This window comes from Pezoporus occidentalis, unplaced genomic scaffold, assembly GCF_034315485.1.
Source record: "Pezoporus occidentalis ecotype Australia unplaced genomic scaffold, CSIRO_AGI_Poc_V1 ctg76, whole genome shotgun sequence".
Classification (NCBI taxonomy): domain Eukaryota; kingdom Metazoa; phylum Chordata; class Aves; order Psittaciformes; family Psittacidae; genus Pezoporus; species Pezoporus occidentalis.
In genome coordinates this window covers 3,023,121-3,047,945 of record NW_026916115.1, presented here as the reverse complement: position 1 = coordinate 3,047,945, position 24,825 = coordinate 3,023,121, and the positions used below count along the sequence as shown (strand labels likewise).

The 24,825-nt window shown below is 49.5% G+C and overlaps 1 protein-coding gene across 1 annotated transcript in view; it reads right to left on the bottom strand.

The window, feature by feature from the left end:
* Nucleotides 1–24,825, bottom strand: part of TNR (tenascin R) — a 71,933-nt gene that overhangs the window by 46,312 nt on the left and 796 nt on the right. The gene's annotated exons all lie outside the window — the stretch shown is intronic.

Sequence of the window (24,825 nt, the reverse complement as noted above, 5' to 3'; positions counted from 1 at the left end):
CTTAAACCAAGAATTAAGAAGAAACTGCAACTAGGGGGAAATGTAACTTGAGTTACATTTCCTGGCTTTTTTACCTCCTTGAAAGCAATGCAGGGTTTAGTAGAAAATGGCTTGCTTAGAGGTTTTTGTGGGTCATGCTTTATTAAAGGGCAAGAATAATTCTCCCTGCCATTAAAAAAATAAACTAATAAAGGCACTGCATGCTTAAAACCACTATTAGAAAGAGCTATTAAATCCTGCAGGTTTCAGGGTAACTCCTTTAGCTGCACTGCTATAACACTGTGTAGGTTGCTCACACAGTACATTTCTCAGGGAGCTTGAGCCGCATACACCAATACTCAGGCATCTACAAAAGCCAAAATAACACCATTTCTTCTTTTGCGTAATGGGGATTTTATCTCCCTTTTTATTTTCTTCTCTCTCCAGCGATTTCAGAAATGTCCTGAGGTTATGCCCAGATGCTGATAATCTCACAAACTTGGGTAGAGGGAAAAGGGAAAACATCAGAGAGATGCAACAGGGTACTTGGCATATGTGTGGACTTTCCCTTTGGCAATGGGGCTGCTCACCTGGGTGGCTGCACTTAAATGGGGAAAGGCTGCTGAGCACAGAGCATGATCAAAGCAAGCTTATAATGCCTGAAAAAGTTGGTTTGTTTTTTTTATTATTATTATTTATTATTATTATTATTGCTGTGCCTTTCCATGCTAAAATGATCTGTGCAAGATTAAGAGAGCCAGCTGTGGCTGGAGCCAGCCCCATGGGGGATAATTATATGCTTATTACTGGTTTTATACCCTCCTGCCACACTTCAAGGCTGACTAATCCCTCAGTAGTGGTAGGATGTGTCCCTGTGACAAGGTATGAGGATGCTGCTGATGCAATCAGCAACCAGAGCTGGTCCCATCACCGCAGAAACCCCAGTGCCAAGCCTTGCGGCAGTACTTGCCCCACTACCCAAATTTATCCTCCTGGCTGAAGTCACCTGGGTTGCCAAGGAGCCTGGAGGGGCTTTGGCTGCTGCCCAGAGGCTCTGAAGATGGCAGACTGGGAGGTGGCAGAGAGCAAAAGAAGTGTTCAGCCCTTACTTCATGGGGTATCCCTCAACTAGGAAGGGAAGTCCTGCTCCAAGTCTCCCTCTGGCAGCCACCATCAGCTCAGCCTCATTTTTTCACCCATTCTTTACTTTTTTTCTTTCTCTATCTTGCTATCCCAAAGGGAAATCACAGCCACTCATCTTCAAAAGCAATGCCTGGGCTGTGGGAAGACCTCAACCCCAGGCATTTCTTAGTGTGGATATTATTATTGCAGCGCTTAAAGACCAGCTGAGCAGAGAACTCTGCGTGAAAGCAGGCTCCAAAGGGCTTAAATGGTTTAAATTAAGACTGGTGGACAGGGCATTGTTCTTTTCCAGCTCTGTGTGGCTGGTGCCTTCCATACACTACTATGGGTTTGAATTATTTTTTTTTCCTCTGCTCTGCTTTTTTTTCGGGCTTTCCTCTGCATCAGGCAGCTGTAACCAGCTCTGTTTCAAAATGACCAGCAAATATCCTGATCCCATGAAATCTTTGTGCAAACTCCTCCTGAGCTTCCTGGACAGCCTAATACTGGTGATGAGGGACATCTTCCCACTACAAACCTCACAAGCTTCCGCATCTGAAAGCCAGCTGTTACATTTTCTCGACAAGGCTTCACTGCCTTCCTTGGTTTCTATTATGTGACAATGCTCACAAATTTTTCAAACTGTTATTTGTCAGGTGATGACAAAAATGGGAGGTTTTTCTACCAACTTCCCTTTGCACCACAGCTGGTTAGTCACCAAGGGCTCTGTGCACAAGTTCATCCTGAACTCAGACAGTTTCCTTTCCAATTTCCCCTCCTATCCTTCACTCGTTCCCTGTTTTCCCTTTGGGAGACCTGTTGTAGTGTATTTTATCCCTGCCTTGTATCTATCAGAGCTTGATTTGGTGACCAGCCAGGAGAGTAAGGACTTGCAATTGCTTTGCCCTTTGGTGGGTTAGGTTATTGTAACTTCATGGTTTTCTGTTGGGAAAGTGATTAGGAAGAAAAAGTCCCCTCTGTGACTGCAAATTGATTTTTGGTGACAAAAAAATGTCCCTAGGTTACCTCTGAGGTGCAATCTCCTGCATTCTTCTTTTTCCATCTTTTTTCACCCTTAATATTTTTATTATTATTATTGTTAGCTCTTCAATTTATTTCACAGGTGCTTTGAATTTGAAGAACATTTCTTCTCCTCTCCCTCTTGGACATGTGCAGATGGTATTTTAAACCCATTAAACCCTGATTCCCGGAAGCAGGGGTGGAATCACAATGGTTTTGGGGAGCTCTGGGTGAAACAAGCTGAGAGGTGGCAGGTGGAGAGAGACTCACTGACTTTTTGGCTTATGGGTGAAGAGTGGGAAGACTGAAGAAATGCTCTCAACTGCTGTTGAGTTGGGGATCAACAGAACCAGAGGCATTTGATGCATACAGACAGGATCCTTAATCAGGGGAAGTTGGGATCCCCGTAATAAGGAAAGGCACCTGGTGGTGCCATCAAAGTGAGGAGGTGCCACATATCCACAAGTGAATGCAAGAAATGCCAGCAAACAGCAGGAAAAAAATAGGTGGTGGGATAAGAAAAAGGATGAGAAAGCAAATAACAGGGAAAATGTGTCTGTACATATGTGGCTGAGCACAGCAAATAAAAAGGCTGATGTAAACATCCTAGTACCTTGCTCAGACTGGGGCTTAAATAGCATTACAGGAACTTGGTGGGATAAGTAGGACCCAGCATGACCTGCTGGAGAAGATCAAGTGAGGAATGAAGGGTGTGTGTGTGTGTGTGTGTGTAACTAGATGATCTTAAGGTCCTTTCCAATCCTAACTATTCTATGATTCTATAAAGGAGTACACCAAGAATGGAACTTTCTTGTTCTGAAGGTTAGCAAGGGGTTGGGAAGAGGCTATTTCAATGTGGTAAACCTAAAAGGGGTAAAACTGGTTGAACAGACCTTATGTGAGTTGGCAGGAGGTGGCAGATAAATGTGAGGGACTCTTCAAACCCAGGGTACCTCCACGCAGTACGATCTGGTGGTAATGGTATCTTAAACTGCACCAGCACCTCCTGAGTGAGTACTTCAGCAGGGCAGAACCATTCAGTTCCCTATGTGTGCTAGTGAAACATCTCAATTGCAATGATGACAAAAGGTACTGGGAAAGCTGCTATTTTGGCCTTGGTTTGGGCTAATACAGTAGAATTGGACAAAAAAAAAAAAAAAGTAGAAGGTAGTTTCAGGAAATAAGCAACACAATAGCGGAGCCCAGAATGCCAAAAGAAAGGGAATTAGAACAGCAGAGCAAGGATAATGGGCTGCAAAAATCTCAGGGAACCAGTGGGTAGCATCTGCAGGGAAGATAATCCAAGCAGTAAAGAGCGCAGAGAAGCTGACAATTACCTAAACTGACCACGTAAGTGGCACCACAACAATGCATCCTGATGCAGAGGAACAAGAAGAAGGTGTCACAAAGACCTGATGGACCTCAGACCCAAAGAAGAGTTGCAGAAAAGGGGAGCTGAGGCCAGAGACCCACTGATGGGATTGACAGAGCAGCAGCTGTACAGCTGCAAGTTGTAGATATGAAGGTGCAGAACAAGCTCCAGTGGGCTGAGATGGAACTTTTGTAAATGAACAGGAAGGAGAAGGAGAGCTGAGGAAAGCCTGAGCATGTTGCTTAAGTGGAAGAAGAAAACTAAGGGATTCAGCATGGGCTTTGCTTCATTCTTCCCTTGCACCCTGTTAATTAGGACAGGATGATTATACCGGCAGGAGCTGAACTCAGATGAGGGGGGAAGACCTTACAGGGTATTTAGAGCAGTCAGGTGTGCTTGTGTTGGCTGGGCCTGCCAAAATCCCCCTTGGGCATATTTCCAGTGCTAACCCAACCTTGAAAGTGTTCAGAGCTTTTCCAACACTGCAGGAGCTCAGGGCAGGCTGGGAGCCACAGCAGGGCAACCCCAGGAGTCAGAGGCTTCGAAACAGGGAGCAGTGCAAGAGGAAGTTATTAAGCAATCAATTTGTAAGAACCTTGAGAGCAATGAAGTTATAAAGTAACAACTGACATGGGTTTGTCAAGAACAAGGCAAGTAAAACCAATCTAATTTTCTCCTCTGACAGGATAACTGGGCTTGTGGATAGGGAAGCAGTGTTTAAACGGCCTGGACTTGGGTGGTGTTGTGTGGCAAGCAGCCATGGGAGGGTGATCTGCCCTGCAGGAAGGGTTGGGGACCTCAGGCTAAGCTTCAGAGGGAGGTGAAGAGCAGATGCATTGCACTGGAGTTAAAATGAAAACCTCAGTGTGTGATATAGCTCTCTACAACTGCCTGAAAGGAGGATGGAGTAAGCAGGTGGCTGGTCTCTTCTCCCAGATAACAAGTGGTAGGATAAGAAGAAATGCCCTCAAGCTGCACCAGGGGAGATTTAGACTGAATGTTAGGAAAAGTTTATTCCCTGAAAGGGCGATTAGGCATTGGAACAGGTTTCCAAGGGAAGTGATGGAATTACTGTCCCTGGAAATGCTCAAAAAACATGTAGATGAGCCCTTTAGTGACATGGTTTAGTGGGGGACTTGGCAGTCCTGGGGTAAAGGTTGGACTTGGATAATCTTAAAGATCTTTTCCAGCCTATTTGATTCTATGATTCTATGATGCCATCAACTGCTTTCTTAATTGTCCCCCTATGGTAGTGCCTATTTCGCTGCAAGCTGATGTGCTCCCTTGTGTGTCTGTCCCAGGGCTGCAATGACCAGCCTGCCCTTGCTAATTCCTCCTCAAGGTCATCAGCTGGTCTCTCTCACCATCATCTCTGTTGCAGTGGCTCCTCATCCTCATCCTTGCTGTGGGCTGCCCTTGCTAGGCACCACTGCAACCCTGTCTCTTAGGTTTGAGGCTTTGAAGGACAGCCTTGCCCTAAAACAAACCTCACAGGACTTGTCCAGGTCATTTGTCATGATACTTTTTATTGTCTTCTCTGCCTTGTACACCATGCTGCAGCACAGCATCCCCTCCCCAGGATCTGCACCTCTGCCTTGCATCTCCAGGGACCGTGGTCCTGCTGTGCTCATTGTGTGGCTGCATTTGCCTTAAGGATTGACCTTTCAGTCGTTATTAGCCTCGTGGTCACCTCCAGCACTGCCTGTCACGATGAATTAGAAATAGAGTCCTCTCTGCACCGTAGTCCTCATTAAACCAACCATCCCTTCTACCTGCTGCAGTCATCACCTCATTATAACTCCATTACCTTTAACAACAACTCGGTTACCATCCATTATCTTTCTTATCATCTTCTTTACAAGGCTGTTATCTGCACCTCCTCCTTTACAGCCATCCCCTCCTCAATTACGATTCCATTAGTTTTATTACCACCCCATTACAACCATAATTATTCCCATTACAGTTTTGAGATCTGTGTCTCTACCCAGACAAGTCAGTGTCTCCATCAGCCCCATCAGAAGCAGCACGTCTTTCTCATTCAGTGCTCCTCATTGCCTTCATTTCCTAGTACAGTTACCATCACCTTCTCTGCATTTGGAATTATCCCCATACCAATGGTGGTATTTTAATTATTTTTCATTATGGCTTTATAGTCCTTTGCAGTTACTGCTTCCTTTATCTGCTATTTTCCTTTTTCTGAAGTATCACAGTTGGGATGGGTACCGGTGCGTGAACTGAGACTCAGGTCAGTGATTTGCACCAGCCCTGAGAGGGTACCTTCACCCCATCTCTGTCGTCCGTTGCAACTCCAGCATTTAACCTCTGTTGCAGCCCTGATTACCAGTGCTATCTTTCTGTTACCTTTCAGACCATCTCTGTTGCAGTTTCCCTGACAGGCATGGTCACCTCCTCCAGCAGGTGGTGTCCCTTCTCCACCCACTTGGGTGGAGGAGCATCCTAGAGTCTGCTTTTCCGTATCTAAAGCTGGACAGCAGCTCTAGGGACTGTATATTCTTTTAAATGAAAAGGAGATCTGTGCGATATTAGTACAAGAAGTGCTTTTGTTATAAAGGTACCAAATTTCATAAATTCTTATGGTGTAGCCCTGAGCTCTGCATCCTGTTGGTGTTGCTCTCCCCCTAGTTTCAATTGTGTGTCCACCCCAGACCTGCCTGTGCTTCCCCCATGCCACCACCTTCATCTTCCAGAAAACACCCTGATCACTCAGGAGCAGCATTTGGCAGCTCTTTCATCAACACTAAGAGGACGGAAAAAGCTTCTCAGCAGGCACAGGGTAGGTTGCATCATTCAGGGTGCCATGGAGGAGTAGGGTACCATTTTATCCCCTATATAGCACTGATGTAGCTAAGTACTTTGCCAGCAGGTCTGTTACCCACACTCTTCAAGAGGACATTGAGAGATTGGAGTGGTTACAGAGAACTGCAAAACTCCCCAGGGGTGGGGAAGCTGCCAGCTTTAGAGAGCTCGGTCTGCTTAGTTTATCACAAAGATTGAGAGGTGACTTCATGATTTCCTATAAGAACTGCCAAGGCAGGGAAATACTAAAGAAGGTACTAAAGATCTCTTTACAGCAGCAGGGAAAGGAAGAACAGAAGCGATGGCTGGGAGCTAAGGCAGGCAAATTTGGATGACTGATGCAGCACGTGGGGTTTGAAGTGAAAGCAATGCCCGTTTACAGCAGCTCCAGGAGGCTGCTGCAAAGGGTGAGATACAGCAGCTCATGAGTGATGTTTCCTCACGTCCCTAAACCCTGCTGTCTGTGGGTGATGTTCAGTGGCAGAGAAGCTGGTAACAGCTTGCAGGTAATTAACATCTCTGGTGTAAAAGGGAATGTAGCTCGTGTTTGAACGCCCCTGGTTTATTTCCCACAGTCGATAAGCTTTGCAGATAATGTGTCCCTCAGGGGGAGAAAAATGCTACCTTGTGCTTATCAGATTTTGTACTCTGTTTGGTTTAGCAACGCGAAGAGGGAGTATGGCTCAGAGGGAAAAATGAAAGATATAAAGGAATAAGGGTGTGACAAGGGTGGCCCTGGCAGAGCCAGGGAGCTCAGGCTGGGTGGCCCTGTGCAGCTGCAACCCTCCTGAGATGCTGCCAGGGAGCACCAGGAGGAGAAAGCTGACGAAAAGCTAATGGAGGCAGGGGGAGCTGCCATGCAGACACACTGTGCATGGGGCAGATAACAGCTCCCAGGACCACACTGCAACCCTGCTGCAGACTTTGTGGGAGTTTTTTGTTAATTCTGGCTTGGTTGGAGGAGACCAAAGAAAGGGAGATGAAGCAATTAGCATCTGTCTCCTATTATTTCTTTGCTTTGCTGCTTTTAAAGGCACCTGATGGAGCAAAGCTTGCTGCAAACATATGGTAGTGCCCTCTCCAGCACTGGCACTCTTGCTCTGCCCTGCCAGTTCCACAGGGATTTTGGGCAAGCACTTAAGCAAACCAGAGATGCCCTCTGCACACCTCAGTGCAGGAAATTTAAGCTTTTGGGGGGTCAAGGTGAAGTATTTGACCAAAGAATTAGGAAGCAGCACCAGGATGGAGACTGGCTCTCCTGACTTTGATCTGTAGCCATGGGTTGCCTCTTAAAAAGCATAAACTGGGATTGCCCAAGGAAGCAGCTGAAGAGCTGCCTTGCTGCCACACCCTGCTACCTGTACCTTGGGGTTTTTACTGTGTGAAAGCAAGCAGCTGGCAGGAGGCAGTCAGCATGGTGACAAACGCCTTCAGGATTGAAATAGCACACCCAGTAGCCCTCGCTAGCAGGTTTGTCCTGCCCAGGCTGCTCACTGCACATCTGGAGCCAGAACATCTGGGAGGTTTTATAAATAAAAATGAAACACAAGTTCTACTGATGTAAAACACACAATTACGATAGGCAGTAGATAGACACTAGAGGATGAAAGTTTCTACAAGCTTTGAGGCCCTGGAAAGTTTTGGCAAGCTCAGTAAATAATTCTGGGGTTGAATTGGGGTGGCCCTTTTTCCCACAGAGCCCCTTGCAAGGGTCTGATCCTGCTGCTTGGCAGCCCACATCCCCTTACAACAGGCTATTTCCACTATGCACAGACATCTGCAGACTGCAAATAATCCATCGCTTCCTGGCTGGGAGCTGGACTAGCCAGAACTGCTTTTACCACCCCACACCCCCATTGCAAACCAGTTGCAAACAGCAGCTGGAGGTGCCTGTCCCCCAAGAGGGATGCACTAGGATGTGCTGTGCTGTAGTTAGGAGCAAGCATGCTGCAGGCTGCCGGGCTGAGAAAGGAGCACCTTGGGGAATCTTTAAATGCAGCTCAATTACATTAGCTATACACCAGCCGAGGGGATAATTTACTGTCTCCAGACAGATGCTTTACTCCTTGCAACAAGATGAAAACAAGAAGGAGCGCAGCCTCATGCAGGCGCTGCCCATACCTGGGGACAATCTGGTCCCTGAACATCTCTGACAGGTCAAGAACCTCTGCTGATAGCTCTAGCATTTCCTTGCAAAGCATCAGCCCCGAGGGCTTTGCTGGCAAGTGGGTTTCTACATGTGCCTGATCTAGGAATACTCACGTACAGCCCTAACTGTAGGAGTAAATTAGTATTTGCTCAGCTGCTATCTAAGGGTTGGGGTTGCTCCCTGCTGCTCTGGGGAGGGCGTTATTTCAGGCAGCATGCATGTCCACTGCTCCCAGTCACTGGAAAACTGCTCTTTGGCTTGGCTGCTGGACCATTCAGCTGATTCATGGTTTAATTTCAAGTTTTGTGGTGCTGGCACCATCTTCTGGTCTAATTTTGCCCCCAGCCCGTCACCAGAGCAAAACTCAGCCACTCCGAGGGACTAAAGCTTGCTCACTCTGGGAAGAAGCTGCACTGGGAGCAGCGCAGCATTGCATTGCAAGGACCAACGGGAGCCAGCCCATCCACATTGGGATATCTCTCCATGACTGTACCTCCACAGAAATCCCAGCTTTCGAAGCTGATGTGGCTGGAGCCTGTTAAAGCTTCCCAGCGCCACCCCCAGCACTGTCCCCTCCCTCATACCGCACCACCCCCCCACCTGCCCCCTCAGTCTCTGCTCCAGGAGCTAAAGCCCAGATGGTGTGAACAGATTACCGCAGCCTCCGGGGCTATCCATCCTGGGCACTTTGGCAGGCCTGAACTCCCTCCAAATGACAAAAATAAATAAAATCTCTCAGCTTTAAGTGCTGGGAAGCCCATGAAAAGCTGTGTACACAATGAAAACAAATACATGCTTAAATAACCTCTCTAACAGTATTTCTATAAAATGCCTCTCTAAATAACAGCAAGTGAAAGGCTTGCTCTGTCCTGATTAACCTCAGTTGGAGAAGACTGTCTGTATCAAATCATTACCGTCAGCTGATTAAAAATGAATTAAATCAAATGTAAAACAATTCCCAAAACATCCCCTTGCCTTTCCAATTCAGGGCTGAAATAAAAATAACAATAAACCTATAATGCTCAAAAGCAAATATAACACTGTGTCACCGCAGCCTGAGGATTAAGCAAGTGATAGGATCCTGGGATGGAAGGAGATGAATAGGATGGGAGGGATAGGGTGGTGTGGGATATGGGAGCTTGGCCATTGTTACCCCAATGAGAGGTGACAGGAGCAGGTATAAGAGTCATAAGGGATAAAGGGGATGCTGATATGAGTTAATTAAAATAACCCAAATGAGCCACCTATTCCTTAGCTTCTTGAATAGACTCCTTTTTGAAGGGCTGGAGTCAGCTAAAGTGAGTTTTTAACATCCCTCTCATTTTTGTTTTACTTTTAGGAATCCCAGTAGACCCCTATGGTAAATATATCTGAGGGAAAGTGCAACATCACAAATCTCAAGTGTCAGATTACTAAATCCATCCCAAGATTAATAAATCCATCCCAATGGGACTATGCTCCAGCAACTGAAAGCCAACACGAGATGCTCCCTTTCACACAGCAAAGCCCCATCCCAGTGTGTTTACAGTGAAAACATCCCCAGCAGCACCCCTTGTGAGTGCTGAGGAGGGGGAAACAGTGGGCAAATCCTGCATTTGCTAGCCTGCACAGGCATCATCCTTCCCCAGAGGAGCAAGCTCCAGGAAAACCTCTGAGTAGTGGAAAGACCTTAAATATTCCTTCTCCTGGTACTTGTCTCAACTATTTTGTCAATAACTGCATAGCAATTGCTGGGTCACCCATAAGCAGAGGTGCTCCAAGGTCATCCCCAAGAGGCATCCTAAGCTGGAGCAATGGAAGAGAAAAGTCCCAAAATTTTTGAGGTGTGGGGAGTGCATTCTCCACTGAAGCTGTGCTGGTGACGCTGCTGCAATGTCCATGTGGTCCTCTGCATGAGCTGGCCAGAGAATTTTAGGTCTTGGGGTAGGGCTTCTGGCAAAATCCATGTTGCCAACACTTCTTGGACACAGCCCCATCAAACAAGAGTCTAATTGCTAACTGTAATTACAAAGAAAAAGGAGTAAATCATCTAGATTATTTTATTTTTGGCCTTCATAGAGTGTCTTCAATATAATAAAGAAGAATAATTGACAACCAGAGGGGCCTACCATCCTGACACTTTAACAACAGTCTGTTTTAAGACACCAGAAATGCAACTCAGTGGTTCTAGAAGTTGTAAAAGCTGTTGTAAAAACTACTCTCTGTCCAAGAAGTTGTAAAAACTTGTGTCCAATGATAAGGGGAGCATGACTGATGCAGAGTGCATTGGGGTGAGGGCATCCCTGCCAGGTCCAGTCCCTGGGAAAAGATGAGTGTCCCCCATCCCCCTCAGCATCTGACCCCATTGGATGCACAGGGACCTGATGGCTGCAGAGGAGAGCAAAGCATCACCAGGGTAGGTTTTTCTCCACCCCAGCCATGCCATAAATGGAGCATCTAATTCCCTTCTGGTAGCAAGGAGAACAAAGCTGGGCATGATGGGTCTGCAGCAGAGAGGTTTGCTCTTCTATCAGATGTATGGCCAGCAAAAATGCCTGTATGGATGAGCAATATTTTCTGCTTTTTGCTCTGCCTCTCTCCAGCTTTCCAACAGCAGGACACCCCTGCATCTTCCCTGCAGCACTGGCACCCGAAAACCAGCAGAAAACATCACTATGGGTGTTAATAAGAGCAGTGTGCATGCTATGAATGTAGGCATATATATTTTTGAGCATCCTTTTGGGGTGCAAGGTGATGCATTTAATAGCACAGCCCTGTTGGGGGCTCAGTAAGGGTCGAGGGAAGGCAGCATGGTGCTGGGTTATGGTGCCTGGCTGTTGACAGGAATTAGCACTGAGGTGCTACTTGCTTTGTTTCAAATAGCTCTTTCAACTTGAGCAGTAAAATTGATGTCTGAGCAGATAGTTGGGAAAATAGAAAACTTCTTTAAAGCAACTTGACACTTGGTGGAGGAATTAAGATGAGCTGTATCTTGAAGATGCTAGGTCTTGATTGTATTTCTTTTGCTTACAGAGAAGCAGAACAACCTGGCATGGTGGGTACCACATCCCCATCCCTCCGCCCCACACCCTCAGCTCTCCCTAACCCCCAACTCTCCTGTACTGCTCTCATCTCACTGCTTATTTCTCCACCTTGCTTTACTCTTCATTCTCCCATCTCCTGCATGTTTATCTAGTCCTCCAGCCACTCAGTCCTTGCTTAATTCACTCTCTCCTGCCCAGCCTCTACTTTGTACTCCTGGTTAGAGCTTTACCTATATATATTCTTAACCTTTGCCTCTTTCCTCTGTCTCTTTAATCTGTGCATCAATCTTGTTTATGGCCTCCATCATGCTGCTCATCTTGGATGCATTACTGGTGAGCTAATACAGCCCCATCTCTATGCCCTCTCTCCTAAGCTGTTCCCAGCTATATCTCCTCCACAATGCAAAGTGTGGTGGAAGAAGACCCTTCAGCACAGGAGCACAAGGTACAGTATCTCAGCATCCCACAGCAGGAATGGCTCCCCTCCCTGCCACAATTTTTGCCCCATAGGGGTTAGGCTTTGCTCTGCACACAGGCATCAAGAAACCTGCAGTTGGTGAACATGGGCAGGGGTACCCAACCTCCTGCATCCTTTTCCCGTGGGATGGTTGGGACCCAGCCATGCCACAGAGGACAGCAGTTTGGAGACAAAGCTCACATCTCAGTGATGCTGCAAGACTGGTACCCAGGGAAGATTTCCCAGGCTTCAAGCCTGGAGGATCATCAGATGAACATCCCCAATACATCACCCCCTTGCTACACCTTATTTGCTGCTCTGGCACCAATGCTCCATGCCTTTCCTCAACCTCCCTGTTGCCGCTCCATCACTGCATGCCATGAAGTTTCCTCACAGAGTCCAGCATGGCTCTGCCTGTCATTTTTCCGCCTCCTCTCCCTCCCTGATGGTGGGAATTTTCCTCTTGCTGATTCACGCCTCCGTCACATCATTCTTTTAGCACTGACGCTGGCCATGCTCACCCCAGGGAAAGGCTAAAACCCCAAGCTGCTGCTTTGGGAACTGGCCATCTGCCAGTCCCATGCTGCCAACTCAGCCCAAACCCTGCACCTGTGCTGAGCAAACTCAAACCTCTCCCACCATTGGGATCAAACAAGGAAAATTTCAGGGTTCATTTTCTCCCGGTTGCCCTATCATTAACCCTGTGCTCCCAACCAATTCCCCATGCTGGGAACAGCACACCTCCAGCTTCTTAAGAAAAAGCCTTCTTGAGTATCAGAAACCCCCGTGGCTCTTCCTTCTGAGCCATTGACGATAAAAATGTCAAGGGGCTGGTCACAGCCCCACGGGTATCTACTACATCCCTAGTGGGATGGAGCCATTTTCAGACCTAGAGAGGTTTTGGGGGAGGAGAAGCATTCAGGTCCCACCGCAGGCACTTTGGGCAGGGGGTTCAACAGCCTCTTCCCTGTGATAGTCATTACTGGTGTTTTCTCCCCTCCCCTCTGTTTCCTCCTACCTCTCTCCACATCACATGGATCCAACCCCTGTGGAGGAATCTCTTGCCCAGTGGGACCAGCTGATGGGACTCACTGACGGGTCACTGCTGGTCCCACCAAACAGGTGTTTCCAATTGGCTTTGCCAATCATTTTCTATCTTTGAAGGCTGTCTTTTACTTTTTGCTATTACAAAGGCTCAAGACATATCCCATCCAAGCTGCTTCCTTCCTAAACCCCATTAATTTCAGCATCCCTGCCAACCTTGCCCTTTGCTAGCAGTAATACTGCCTCCCACCAGGGGGGTATATAAAGGGACCACGCAAAACCTGCCTGCCTGGGAAGCAATTTCAAGTAATTCAAGCTCAGCTGCAGTGGCCCTTGTGATGGGCTCAGGAGTTCCACTGCCTGCTCAGCTCGGGCAGGGCCCCTGCAAGCATTCGGGATATGTCTCTAGATCCAGTACCACAGAGGAATGACTGCTGGGCACTTCGTTCCCTGCAGGACGGGTACACTGAGCTCCTGCTCCTGGTCAGAAAAAGCAGGATGTGGCACACCCCTGCCTTTCCCATGGATGTTGGCACATTGCTGCAACGAAAACCCCTTGCTCGGTGCCCATGCCTCTGTTTCCCTAAGCAGGATTAGGAACAAAGACAATGAGCAATCCCCTAAAGAGACTAAAAAGTTAAATCCTTCACTTTGGGACTTTGCTTTCCCTTTGCTACAGCAACCAGAGAAACCTGTGCAGCTGCCCTCGATAAACCCCCTCCTGGCTAGGGGTGTCGGTGCACCCTGAGCACCCCCACAAGCAGGGAGACCTCATGGGATGGAATGAGTTTGGAAGGTCTCAGCCACACCAGCGTGCTCTGCTGCTGCTCTCCTGCAGGCAAAAACTTCTTGTCCCTTGCCCACACACTCAGTCCAGGATGGGAAAAGCCCACTGAGCTGCTTGGAGCCAGCACAGCTCTGTGTCACCTGCTGTCCCTGTGGCCATCCCAGGGGGCACCTCCTCTTTTCCCACATCATCTTGGCAACCACAGAGGATAATTAGCAAGTAACGAGCCCCACAGTCACAAAGTCAGGTTGGCTGCTGTGCCACAAGGTACAAATTACAGGGGAACGGGGCATTCAGCTGCATTACCATCATCAGTGATAATCAAGAGGTGCCTCTAACCTGTACAAGGCTGCAGGGTGCACGACAGCAGGCTGGGGAATGAGAATATAGTAATTATTGGGTAATTGTAAAGTAATGAGGGGAGATTAATGCCACTGGCCTGTGATGCAGCTGGGTGGCACTTGCCTGTTGTGGCTTGTAACACCAGCATGGCCACCCTGGGGACCAGGTGGGCTGCTCAGCCACATCCTTCCCAGCTAACAAGAAATTAAAGCTTTTCGGGATGTGAGCAGGAGCTATGGACTGGGACCAGCTCCCAGCTGACTGCACATGGCAGTGGCATCACCACCCTGCCCCAAATCCCACTGAACATCGGCAAAGAGCATTTCAGTGGTGCTGGGCTGGGGCTTGCCCATGCAAGGGTCATCACCCATAGGCTGCTGAATGGGATCCCAAATTCAGCCTGCACCCAGCCACGCTGCACAGGACTTTGGTACAAGGAAGCCTGCCAGCAGCACGCATACGTGCGGGATGCAGCAGTGGCACATACGTCTCCTCCTTCAGCTGTATTTAAAACCAAGATAATACCTTATTCTTCTCTGAGGCATGACCAGCTCCATCTCTGCCCTGCTTTACCAGCCTGGTGCAGAGGAGAACTGGTTTGCTCACAGCTGAAAGGCACACACCTTCCTCAGTTCCCAAGTGATGCTCATCAGGATGCTTATCCTCCTGCTTGTGCAGGACCCATGTGCACAATGCCCTGATGGCAATAGAAACCCATTTTTCCTGGCTGGATCTTGCTCTGCCATCAGCTTCACAGGATCCCATATGAGAATTTCTTCCCTGGTTATGCTGGGACCCAAAGGGGGTGTGCAAGGGCAGGACCAAATGACAGCACTACTCCTACCCGGCAGCTGAAATATGTACTGAGGCCAAAATACAGAGGAGTGAGAGTTCACCTGGGACTTAATGGGTATTTTTAAAACCCAAGCCCTTACTATTTATGGTCATTAAATGTTCCCCTGTTCATTCTGCAAAGGGTAAGCACATTAACCTGCTGGCCTGACTGCCCTCTGCTAACCACATTCTCATCACACAAATCCCCCTGACATTTGAAACTGCTCTTTTTTCCAAACCCACTGCCTGCTCTCACTTCCCAACCCAATATTTCAGGCTTGGGTTGTTTCTTGTCTTTCCTGAGGATCTCACAACATAAACTGTGAGAAGGAAGAAGAAAAGACCCATTATCAAAGCATCAGGCATAAGCATGTCTCCATCATGAAGAGATTAATTTGTTCCATAATTAATACCCTAAAACTGCAGGGAGAAGCCCTCCCTTGGGCAGGCGGGTAGAGCTTCACCCCTGCATGGGCTCAACCACTGCCTGTTCTGCCATCACCACCTTTCCTGCCAGCTCCCATTTCCATGGAAACCTGCCTTCCTCCCTCCTTTCCTTGCCTGCATTCCCGCTAATTTAAGGAAACCAGTGGTTTTCTGCTCCCCGAGGAGTTGCCTGGACAGGCTGGAGACATCCCACCGGGGCAGGCAGTGGTGCATCCCTGCCCGTCAGTATCTGGCAGCCCTGCCCATCATTAACAGGCAAATCTTGGGGTGGGTGCATGCCCTTGTTTCTGCTCTCTGGCAGTTTGGGCAGATAAGGGCACAATCCCTCCTTATCTCTGCCTCTTTCAGCTCTTCCCTCCTGGTCCTTTCTGTGGCTCTTTCTCCTCTCCCAACCCTCCTTATCTCTCTCCCCCCCCTTCCCCCTTGCCAGCTTTGTTTACATCAGTAAAACACTTGTCCAGGTCAACACGTTCTCCTGATAAACGCATTTCCATTGATTGCTGGAAAGGAAAATCCCCCGGAGCAGAAGATTCGATGCCTGGGTATTGATAACACCTCCAAATCCCTCTTATCCCCCACCCCAGCCCTCCATCTTGGTGAAAAGTACACATTTTGGGGACCCCCTTTGAGTGGAGGCAGAAGGGATTCCCTCCTGCAGGTACAAGATGTAAGATGTGACATGTGAAGCAGACATATAAGGCACCTATAAATCCACCTGGGAGACTGAGGGCAAGACCCAAAGCACTGACTCTTCCACGCTGCACCCATGGGTGAAAAATCACCTCCAGCTGCTTCCCCAGTGCATCAGCACCTGCACCCGTGTCCATGCTGGCAACCCATTGCATCCTGTTTCTCCTCCCTGGGCCTGCTCAAGTATTCCCATTTCATGCTGGAAAGCAGGGATGCTCAGGCACTGCCAGAGCTTCTCCACTGAGCCCTGCGGATGGGGATGGCAGGAAGTGTCACCATGCAGTGGCTGGAGTCCCGCAGGCTGTTAATGCATCTGGGATGGGGAAACTCATGAGTCGCTATAGCGAGTGATTAAGCTGTAAAGTCACAATCAAAAAAAGAGAAATTTAAAGGCATTAAGCTTTCTGCCTCTGCCACAAATAAGATGCTCCCCATTGGGGTCACCCCTCCTGGACCACATCAGCTACCGCAGGACCTTGTGGGTGAGATGTGTGGCTGTGGGTTCCTACCAAGACTCCCCAGGTACCTGTAAGGTTCACTCAAGAGGCTTTTTTTTAGACTAAAAATGCTCAATGACATATAATCTACTATGCAAAATTATGTTTCACTCACCCGCTTGGCCAGTGGTTCACTTCCTTTAGAGCAGAACATGCACAGGGCAATGCTGGGAAGCATCACAGCCCAGTAAGCTTCATCATTTGGTGTGGGGAGAAAACAAATCCAATTATAATAACAAATAATTAATGATAAATGATTAAAAAATACATTAAAATTACAAATAATAAGTTGGGCTGGGAAGAAAGCAACCCAAGGGCTCCATAAGCCTGCTATAACCTACTAGAGCCCTGACCCAAGGGAGCCAGAAAAGCTCTCTGTGGCAGAGCATAAGGAGCTGTAATGAATTCTGAGTTTCCACCAGGCTTTAATAAAGTCTTTCTGCAGAGGCTATTAAGAGAAGTAAGATGAGAGATGAAAGTTTGTTACAGATCAGAAATGGTCTAGAAGACTGAGGAAAAGAAGGGCTGAGCAGTGGTGAAGGACAGAGAGCCTTGGACATCTCCTATGGGGCTCACACACCAGGGAGGGGGCTGGATGAGCTGGACTGCATGGGGGGGCTGCAGGAAGATGCATCATACCTATCCTCGGGAAGGATTTTAAAGCAGAAGCTAAACCTCATTCAGTCCCGGTGCGGGTGTTCATTCAAAATGAAAGCTGCCTTTGCTGCTTAAAGATGCTGATGCCACCTCCCTCAGCATCCATCCTGCACATTAACAACATAGCCCCCCAACAAAAAGCTGGGTTTACCCTGGCTCAGCCTAACTAATGCTGCCAGACACTCCCCTGCTAGTCAAAGCCTAGGTACCACATCTCCATCCTGAATTTTCACCCAGCTCCATCCTGATTTTCAACCCACGTTGGCTTTGGGGATGTTTTTGAGGTGCCGTGGGGATGGCCCTGCTTCTCCTCAGGTCACCAACTTTGGGTCCACCCCTTGCTGAGAGGGCAAGGATGACCTTTACCAAAGGCAAAAGCAGCCATACAGCTATCCAGGAACTGAGGGGGGTTACACCCCACAAGGGCTCCCCAGTCCCACCTGGCTTCATGACTGTGAGTTGCTGGTCTGAGGGCTGCAAACTCCCAGTGCCTCCAAAGCCCTGCCCTGCTGGGATGGAATTTTTTAATTGGATTGTGACAAACATTTAATACCTAATAGAGCTCACACCGGCACAGTTAATTAAGAAGGTGACTAATCCAATTCACTCGTGGGAGCACAGGAAGAGAGGGAGTGAGAGGGAGGGAGCCAGGGAGCCTGCATGCATGGCTCCCTTGGTGGGAAGGGAGCAGGGGATGGGGAAAAAATCAGCTCAGCAGCTATCGCCCTTCATTTCGTGTGTGTGCATTAACGATGAAGACAGACTTTTCTGCATTGTTTTCCCTTCCCCTTGTAAGCACCAGAACCAGTGGGTAAATGCTGAGCTGTCTCACACTCCATGTGAGCATCAGTGGGGTACCAGCCCCGGCCAAGGGTAGCAATTCATGGCAGGTCAGATGCTGGCAGCTGAAGGCTGCTTGGGGCTTGGCTGTAGAGATGCCCATAGCCCAGATCTTGCTCTTATTTTAAAACACCCTCAGCTGGTTTTCCAGCTCTGGATGTGATGCTGAGACCCAGACACTGCAGTGCATCCCCCCTCCAAACAGGACCCTGCTGTGGGGCCGGTCCCAGGCACGTAGGGCTGGCAGAGCCAGCTGTGGCAACATCTGTATGCCACTCACTGCCTGTCCCCCCGGAGTTGATAAATAAAACAAGTGGAGTTATTTTGGCCCTGGGGACAGGGCTGTCTCCCAGAGCACAGAGCTGCTCTTTCTCTGTCTCTCTGTGGCGCCAGAGTTCATTGTTATTCCCCAGCGGAGAACAGGACGTGGTTTGATCTGAGGTCCCCATCTGCGGCGGGCAGTCGGAGAGAGACTCTCTTCATATTCGCGCCTAACAGCATCAATAGCGCCTTTAAATGAAGCCCCAGGGGGAAACAAAAGGCCAGAGCTGGGAAGAGCACGGAGGTGAAGCCAGAGAGGGATGTGGGGGACGGGGACAGGGACACAGCCAGGGGACGAGAGGAGAGCAGGATGAGCCGGAGCGGAAGACAAGAGGGGAAATCAGAAATCCAACAGCTCTGTATAAACCATGTTTCCTATCAAAAACAGGGCAGCTGGAGGACCTTGAGATGCAGTCAGCAGTGCCACAAGTGCTGGGTACCAGGGATGCTGGTAACATCACTGGGCTCGTCAGTTGCCCAGTGCCACCCGCCCAGCAGGGAAGTGCCCTGCATGTTAATCAGTGTCCTGCTGCAATTAGTCTTCATTATGCAAGGCTAGTGAAAGGAGGAGCTACTTTAGCAAAATGACAAGTGGATGGGTTAAAACTGGGGAGGGAAAAAAAACAACCCAAAGGAGAACCAACCAACCTCTTCTCAGGGATGCTGCCAGGCTGGGGCCAGGGGCACCACTGAAAGCACCTGCTGGGACCCTGACGTGCACAGGGTGATGGGTGCACATCAGCCAGACATGGCAACTATAGCATCTCGTAGTTAATGAGGAATTACATGGAAGATTTATCCCTCCTGTGGCCAGGAGTGAAGAGCCCCCCAGGGACCTCCTGCATCATCCCTCTTTCAGGAAATAATTACTTAAGTTAAAATTATTTACTAAGTGAGGCAATTTTCAGTGTGCTATCTCAGAGCCATTTGCACGGTTTACTTTGTTACTAGTGCTACATTATAAATTAACTGTGTAATTAAAGACAAGTTTAATGCTGATGCTTTGCAGGGGGATTTTGTTTTAAGTCTCCATGCAAGTACAAGCATCCCTTCTCAAAACACACACGTGTCATGTGAGGAGGGACCAAACCCTGTGCTGAGGCCATGCACAGAGACAGGCAGGACCAGGCAGGGCCAGGCGGGGCACTGATCCCTCATGACATACATCAGGTCCTGTTAGTGCCAGTGTGTCCCCTCGGGGAGCCCCTCGCTCCCCCAAGCAACAAGGACCAGATCGAACCAAATCAATCTGTGTTTTAATTACCATCCATGCTCTTGCCTCAGGGATGCTGAGCTCGGCTGCCAGCAGCTGAAGTCGCCTCCGGTGGAGCTCCCTGCTTGTTCCCCGTGTTATTTAACAGGGACACGGTTATGCTCCATCAACAGGCCTATTCCCAGCTGTGGTGCTTGGCAAGGTGAGGCTGCAAAACTGCACGTGGATTAGAGGACTCACCCACCAAAAAAAACAAGGAAAATAAAAAGTGCGCTTTAGTAATGCACGTTTTCAGCAATTTCTGCTGACTAACATGATTTCAGCCGAAATGAAGGAAGCCATCAGGGAAACGGCTGGAGAGCTTCACCAGGATATGCTTCCCTATTGGAGATTACAGAATTACAGAACGGTTTGGGTTGGAAGGGACCTTAAAGATCATCTGAGATGATGCTCTAGGACCTAGTGGTGGCACTTGATCCCCACGGCATGCTCTATTCCTCCTGCTTGCTCACCCATCCTGCACCCACCACCCTGCTCCATCACGGTGCAGGCAGGGCTCAGGGGTCACTTCCCCTGCTAGCGATGAGCTCGGAAAGTCAAAGCCCAGCCTCTGCCTGTGCGGCCGCTGGGGTGCAGACAGCCATCCGCGGGTGCTGTCTCCCACCGCGGGCAGTGCGGGAGGGTCTGAACACATCAGGATCGACTTGGCAATCAGTTTTCAAATCCCAGGCAGCCAGGCCAGGGAAGAGTAATTACGGCAGCCAGGCGTGTGCTCCAGCTAATGCAGGCGGAGCAGCATTCCCTGGGGACATTGCCCCGCATCCCGTGATGGAAAGGGTCTGAAACAGAAAGCGGTGCTGGGAGGGCAGAGTTAAGGCAGTTTTTCTTCCTCCGGGGAGGATATTTGCACATCAGAGGGAGAGCCAGCACCCACTGTAGCATCTCTGCTCCCCAGGCACCTCTCCAGCCCCATCCACAACCTCCAGCCCTCCAAGAACTCAAGCAAGTTCTTCTGCCCAAATGAGTGAGAGGATGAGGAGGGAGCTGCCCCTCGGATGAAGGACAGAAAGGTGACATTTCTTGCTTCCATGATGCCCCTTGTGAGCAGAGGGGAAGGACAGAGACAATCCCTTGCCTCTGCCAGACCCCTCTCCTGGACGAGAGCCATTACCAAAGGATATTTCTACACCTGTAGTAGCTACATGCACTTCATTTTCCTAAAGCAGGAGAGATTTTGAGATCACCTCCAGCAGCAAAAGGAGATCTGGATGGGCTAAGGGAAGCGAGGTGTGTTAGCAACATCTCACGCCCACCCAGATGCCAATTAAACACCCCTGAATAATTCTTTTACCAATGACCCATATGACCACATGCTAGCAGGAGGCTTCAAATCTCATCTTCCCATGGTGGCTTATTGTGGTGGACAAGCACTGGGGCTCTGCCTATCCTGGGAGAAGACCTGGGGAACAGAAACGCCTGCCAAAAGTCCATATTTTGCAAAAAAAAAAGGCAAGAGCAGGGCAGGGAGGTGGTAGCTGGGATGAGTCCTAGCTTCTCCTGGGTCAAGCTGCCCAAAAAACCCAATAGCTTAGACAAAAAATGTTTGGATTAAGATTTCTGCTTGCCAGACCAAGACCTCAGAGAGCCCATACCACTTCTGCTGTCCTTTTGCTGAGTTTTTTAGGGGGATCTGGACTCTTTTCTATCCCCAGCCACCCCAGGAATGTGGGGGAGTATTTAGTGTCCCTGGGATTTCCACCCCACTGGCAAATCTGTCAGCAACCATCCATGATGGTGCCCAGAATGGGCAGGAGGAGAGGGGAGATGTGGCATCCTGCAGCCCTGACACCTCACCCACCCCATGTTTTCCCAGCCTCTGCCAGCTCGGATGCTGACGTGCTGCCAGGATGAGCTCACCATGCCAGCTTATTAAAAACACTGTGTTTTACTGAAGGCGGCTTGTTGAAGCTGGGAGACACAGGGAAGGCAGCTGCCAGCTTCGCTGCCTGCACCTTTCCAGTGCTGCTGCCCTGCGAATGCTTTACCAGGGAGAAACGTGCTGGCTTATGGAAATACAAGGCTTTGACATTGCAAAGCATCAAGGAAAATAAAAGGGGGGAAAAAAAAGAGCCAATTACCTGGGGCTCATCAAGGAGCTGCTGCGAGAAATTGCGATGGGTAATTATAAAGTGAAAATAAAATCAAGCTGCAAGATGAGAATGACAAGCTGGGGGGACTGGAAAGGCACAGGAGGAGAGGGGCGCCCAGCACCCTTCAGCAGCCTGTGGCTGGGAGTTTTGGTGCTGAGATTTTAGCCAGGAAGTATGCTCCTTTGAATATCAATTTGATCAGAACACCTCCCTACCAAAGGAGGTCTGGAGGCCAGGAGGAGGGTGGGGACGGTGATGTCTCAACAGGCAGCACTGAGCCAGCTGCCAGCTCCAGCTGCCTCTCCCTGGGCTGGATTAGTCCAACTACTCCAAACTCTGGGGCTATTTCAGGGAATACCATCATCAATTAATTAGTGCAGTGATGCTGCTGCCCCAGTGGGAAGAGGCTCGCTTACCTGCCCTCCAACCTCTCCTTCAGACAGGGAATAGCAGGGGGGGAGAGAGGCCCTTTCCATCCCCATGAAACGTCATTGAAGCAGCTTCCTTTGAGGACTGTGGGAGCAGAGGCAGCCGATGGGGACAAGCTCTAACTAAAGGTCAGCTGAAATACTGCTGGGCACCCCAGGATTCATTTCAGCACATCGATAAGGAATGCTTGACCTGTCTTGCGAGACATGTGAGAAAGTGCTGGGAGGAAAAATCCTTCCAGATCAAGGGATGGACAAAAGGCATCTGCCAAACCTGTCCTATATTTTCTATTTTACTTTTAAATTTCCTATTCCTATCCCTTATTTCCTTATTTTATTTCTTGCACAACAAGGGTGACACTGGGCTAGAGCCGTGTTGTGGGTTAGGGGAGACGGCGAAGTAATCACACTGTCTAACATATCCCATAGAGACCTTAAGATTCAAGTGCTAAAATGACATCAAATTTAGCAGCCACCTCCCAGTAACTCCAGACAGCAAACTGGGCATGTTTCCTACAGTTCCTAAGCAAACAGTTTCCTACTATTCCTACAGCAAACAGGTCCTAAGAACTGGGATGACCCAAGAGGTGCCAGGTTTTGCCCTCACTGGGATTTTACCCTGGCCTGGCTGTAGGATGCTGCTCCGCTGGCTGGGACCACTCTATGAGTAGAAACAGCATCTAACAACATTGACTATTTCTCATTACAAGTGCAATTAAAAGGAGAGAGTATTACAAGTGACAGCCCCACCGTGTCCCTGTCCCTTGACCGTCGCATGCTGCCTTTATCTTTTCTGCCTGGGCAGTTCCATCAATGGATCGACTTCCTCCCCTGCCTAATTTATGGCTCCTTTGTGTTTGTTTGGATAATATGGTTAAACATCTACTTTACACTCTGCATGCTTGTACTCGCTAATTAGCATTTTTCTCGGTGTTTATTGCATTTGTTATGCACTCTGGCAAGATGAACAGGAACAGGGAGAGAGCTGGGAGCCCTATAGACACTGCACTGGGGGCAGGAGCTGCAGCCCCAGCCCAGCCCAGTAGGTGGGTGCCTGTCGTATCCCCCCCAGGCCTAAGCTGCGGATGAAGCTGTTGGCAGCCAGAGCTACAGCTGTGTCAGGGAAGGGCTCCCCTAGGATTTATGTCTGCACCCTAACACAGTCCTTGAGCTGCTTTAGGGTGGACTGGGGACCATGGAGCATCACTGTCAGGGGAACAGAGATCAGTGCGTATCCCCACAGCTGCTGCCCTACAGTGACAAACCATCCCACAGCCTTCTGACCTCACCTTGCTGATGCTCAAAGCCACTTGCTGAGTCCTTCTGTGCTCGTTTGAGGTGCTGGGCAAGGCAGGCAGTTATCCAGGAGGGTGATTTGAGGCCCCCTGTGCCCCACGAGCAGCCCTGTGGTCATGAGGATCTCTACCCGTCCCTGCCCACAGAACCACCTCTCTTTGCCAGAACCACCTCACCTCACCTCTCTCAAAGGAAACCCCAGCCTCAGCCCAAACCAGACCTTCTCTTCAGCCTTACTTCATGAGGAGGATTTTCAATCCCCCCCCCAGCATGATCATGATGTGTCCTGGCAACCAGCATTGTAATCTTCCAGTCCAGGCGGTGAATCCATACCACCCTGGGGTTCAGCTCTGCCCTGTGGCAGCAGTACAAGTCCCAGCCCTCAAGGAGTCACCACCTCTTGCTACTCTGCAGCACCTCTACCTCTGCCTGTCCGGCATCCTGTCCTGGGGGTTCACACCCCCTTGCTGTGAGCACGGCTCATGCTCCACCAAAAGTGCAGGAAAACCTGCCTTCCTGCCTGCTCCCCATACTGCTGTTTCCCTGCCTGCAGACACATGTCCTACAGGGCTGCTATGCAGGGGCAGGCACAGGGATGCAGTCGGCAGAAAGGAACCCCCAAATCTGGCCCTTCCTTAAGACCCCAGTGCCGCTACAGGATGGAATATCTAGTCTCAGCTGGAACAGGAACAGGAGCTTACAGCGCGAGGCTCTCCCCATTTCCAGCCGGAGGGCAGGATACAGGGATGCTTCTTTCCCCCAGGCTCCGTAGCTCCTTGACGAAACCCTTTCCTCCCCAGAAAGCGTCCCCCCACTGGGCTCAGCCTCCTCCTGCTCTCGGGAGAGATGGATTCTGCCAGAAGCCGTAACAGGTAACTGCTAAAGAAGCTCTCCTAATTAACGTGTGCCTCGGAAACACCCTCGCCGCCCCTTTCCGCAGATGCTCGGCCACCCCTCCGCTCAGCGGTCACCTCGCCAAAAGAGCGCTCCGCTCGGCTTTAAAAGTCGCAGCTCAGCGCAGGCTCAGGGAACATCTTTCAGCCCAAAGCTGTCAGATGACCCCTTCCAGGGCTCAGCTCTCCTAGTGAAAGGCACCGTCGCTGCCCGCAAGGTGCTCCTGAGCGGGCAGGAGAGCAGGCAAAAATCACATTCAAACTTTGGTGAATTAAAGCAGAAAGCTGGGGTTAAGGACGTGGGTGGTCTTCGTGTCCGTCAGCAGCATCCGCGGGCAGACGGCAGCCGTGTGCGGGAAGGAACGGCTGCGCAGGGTTGTTTCCACCCCGCCTGGAGTTGGGGATGCTGCTTCCCCCGCGGCTGCCGGCACGGCCCTGCGGGGAATG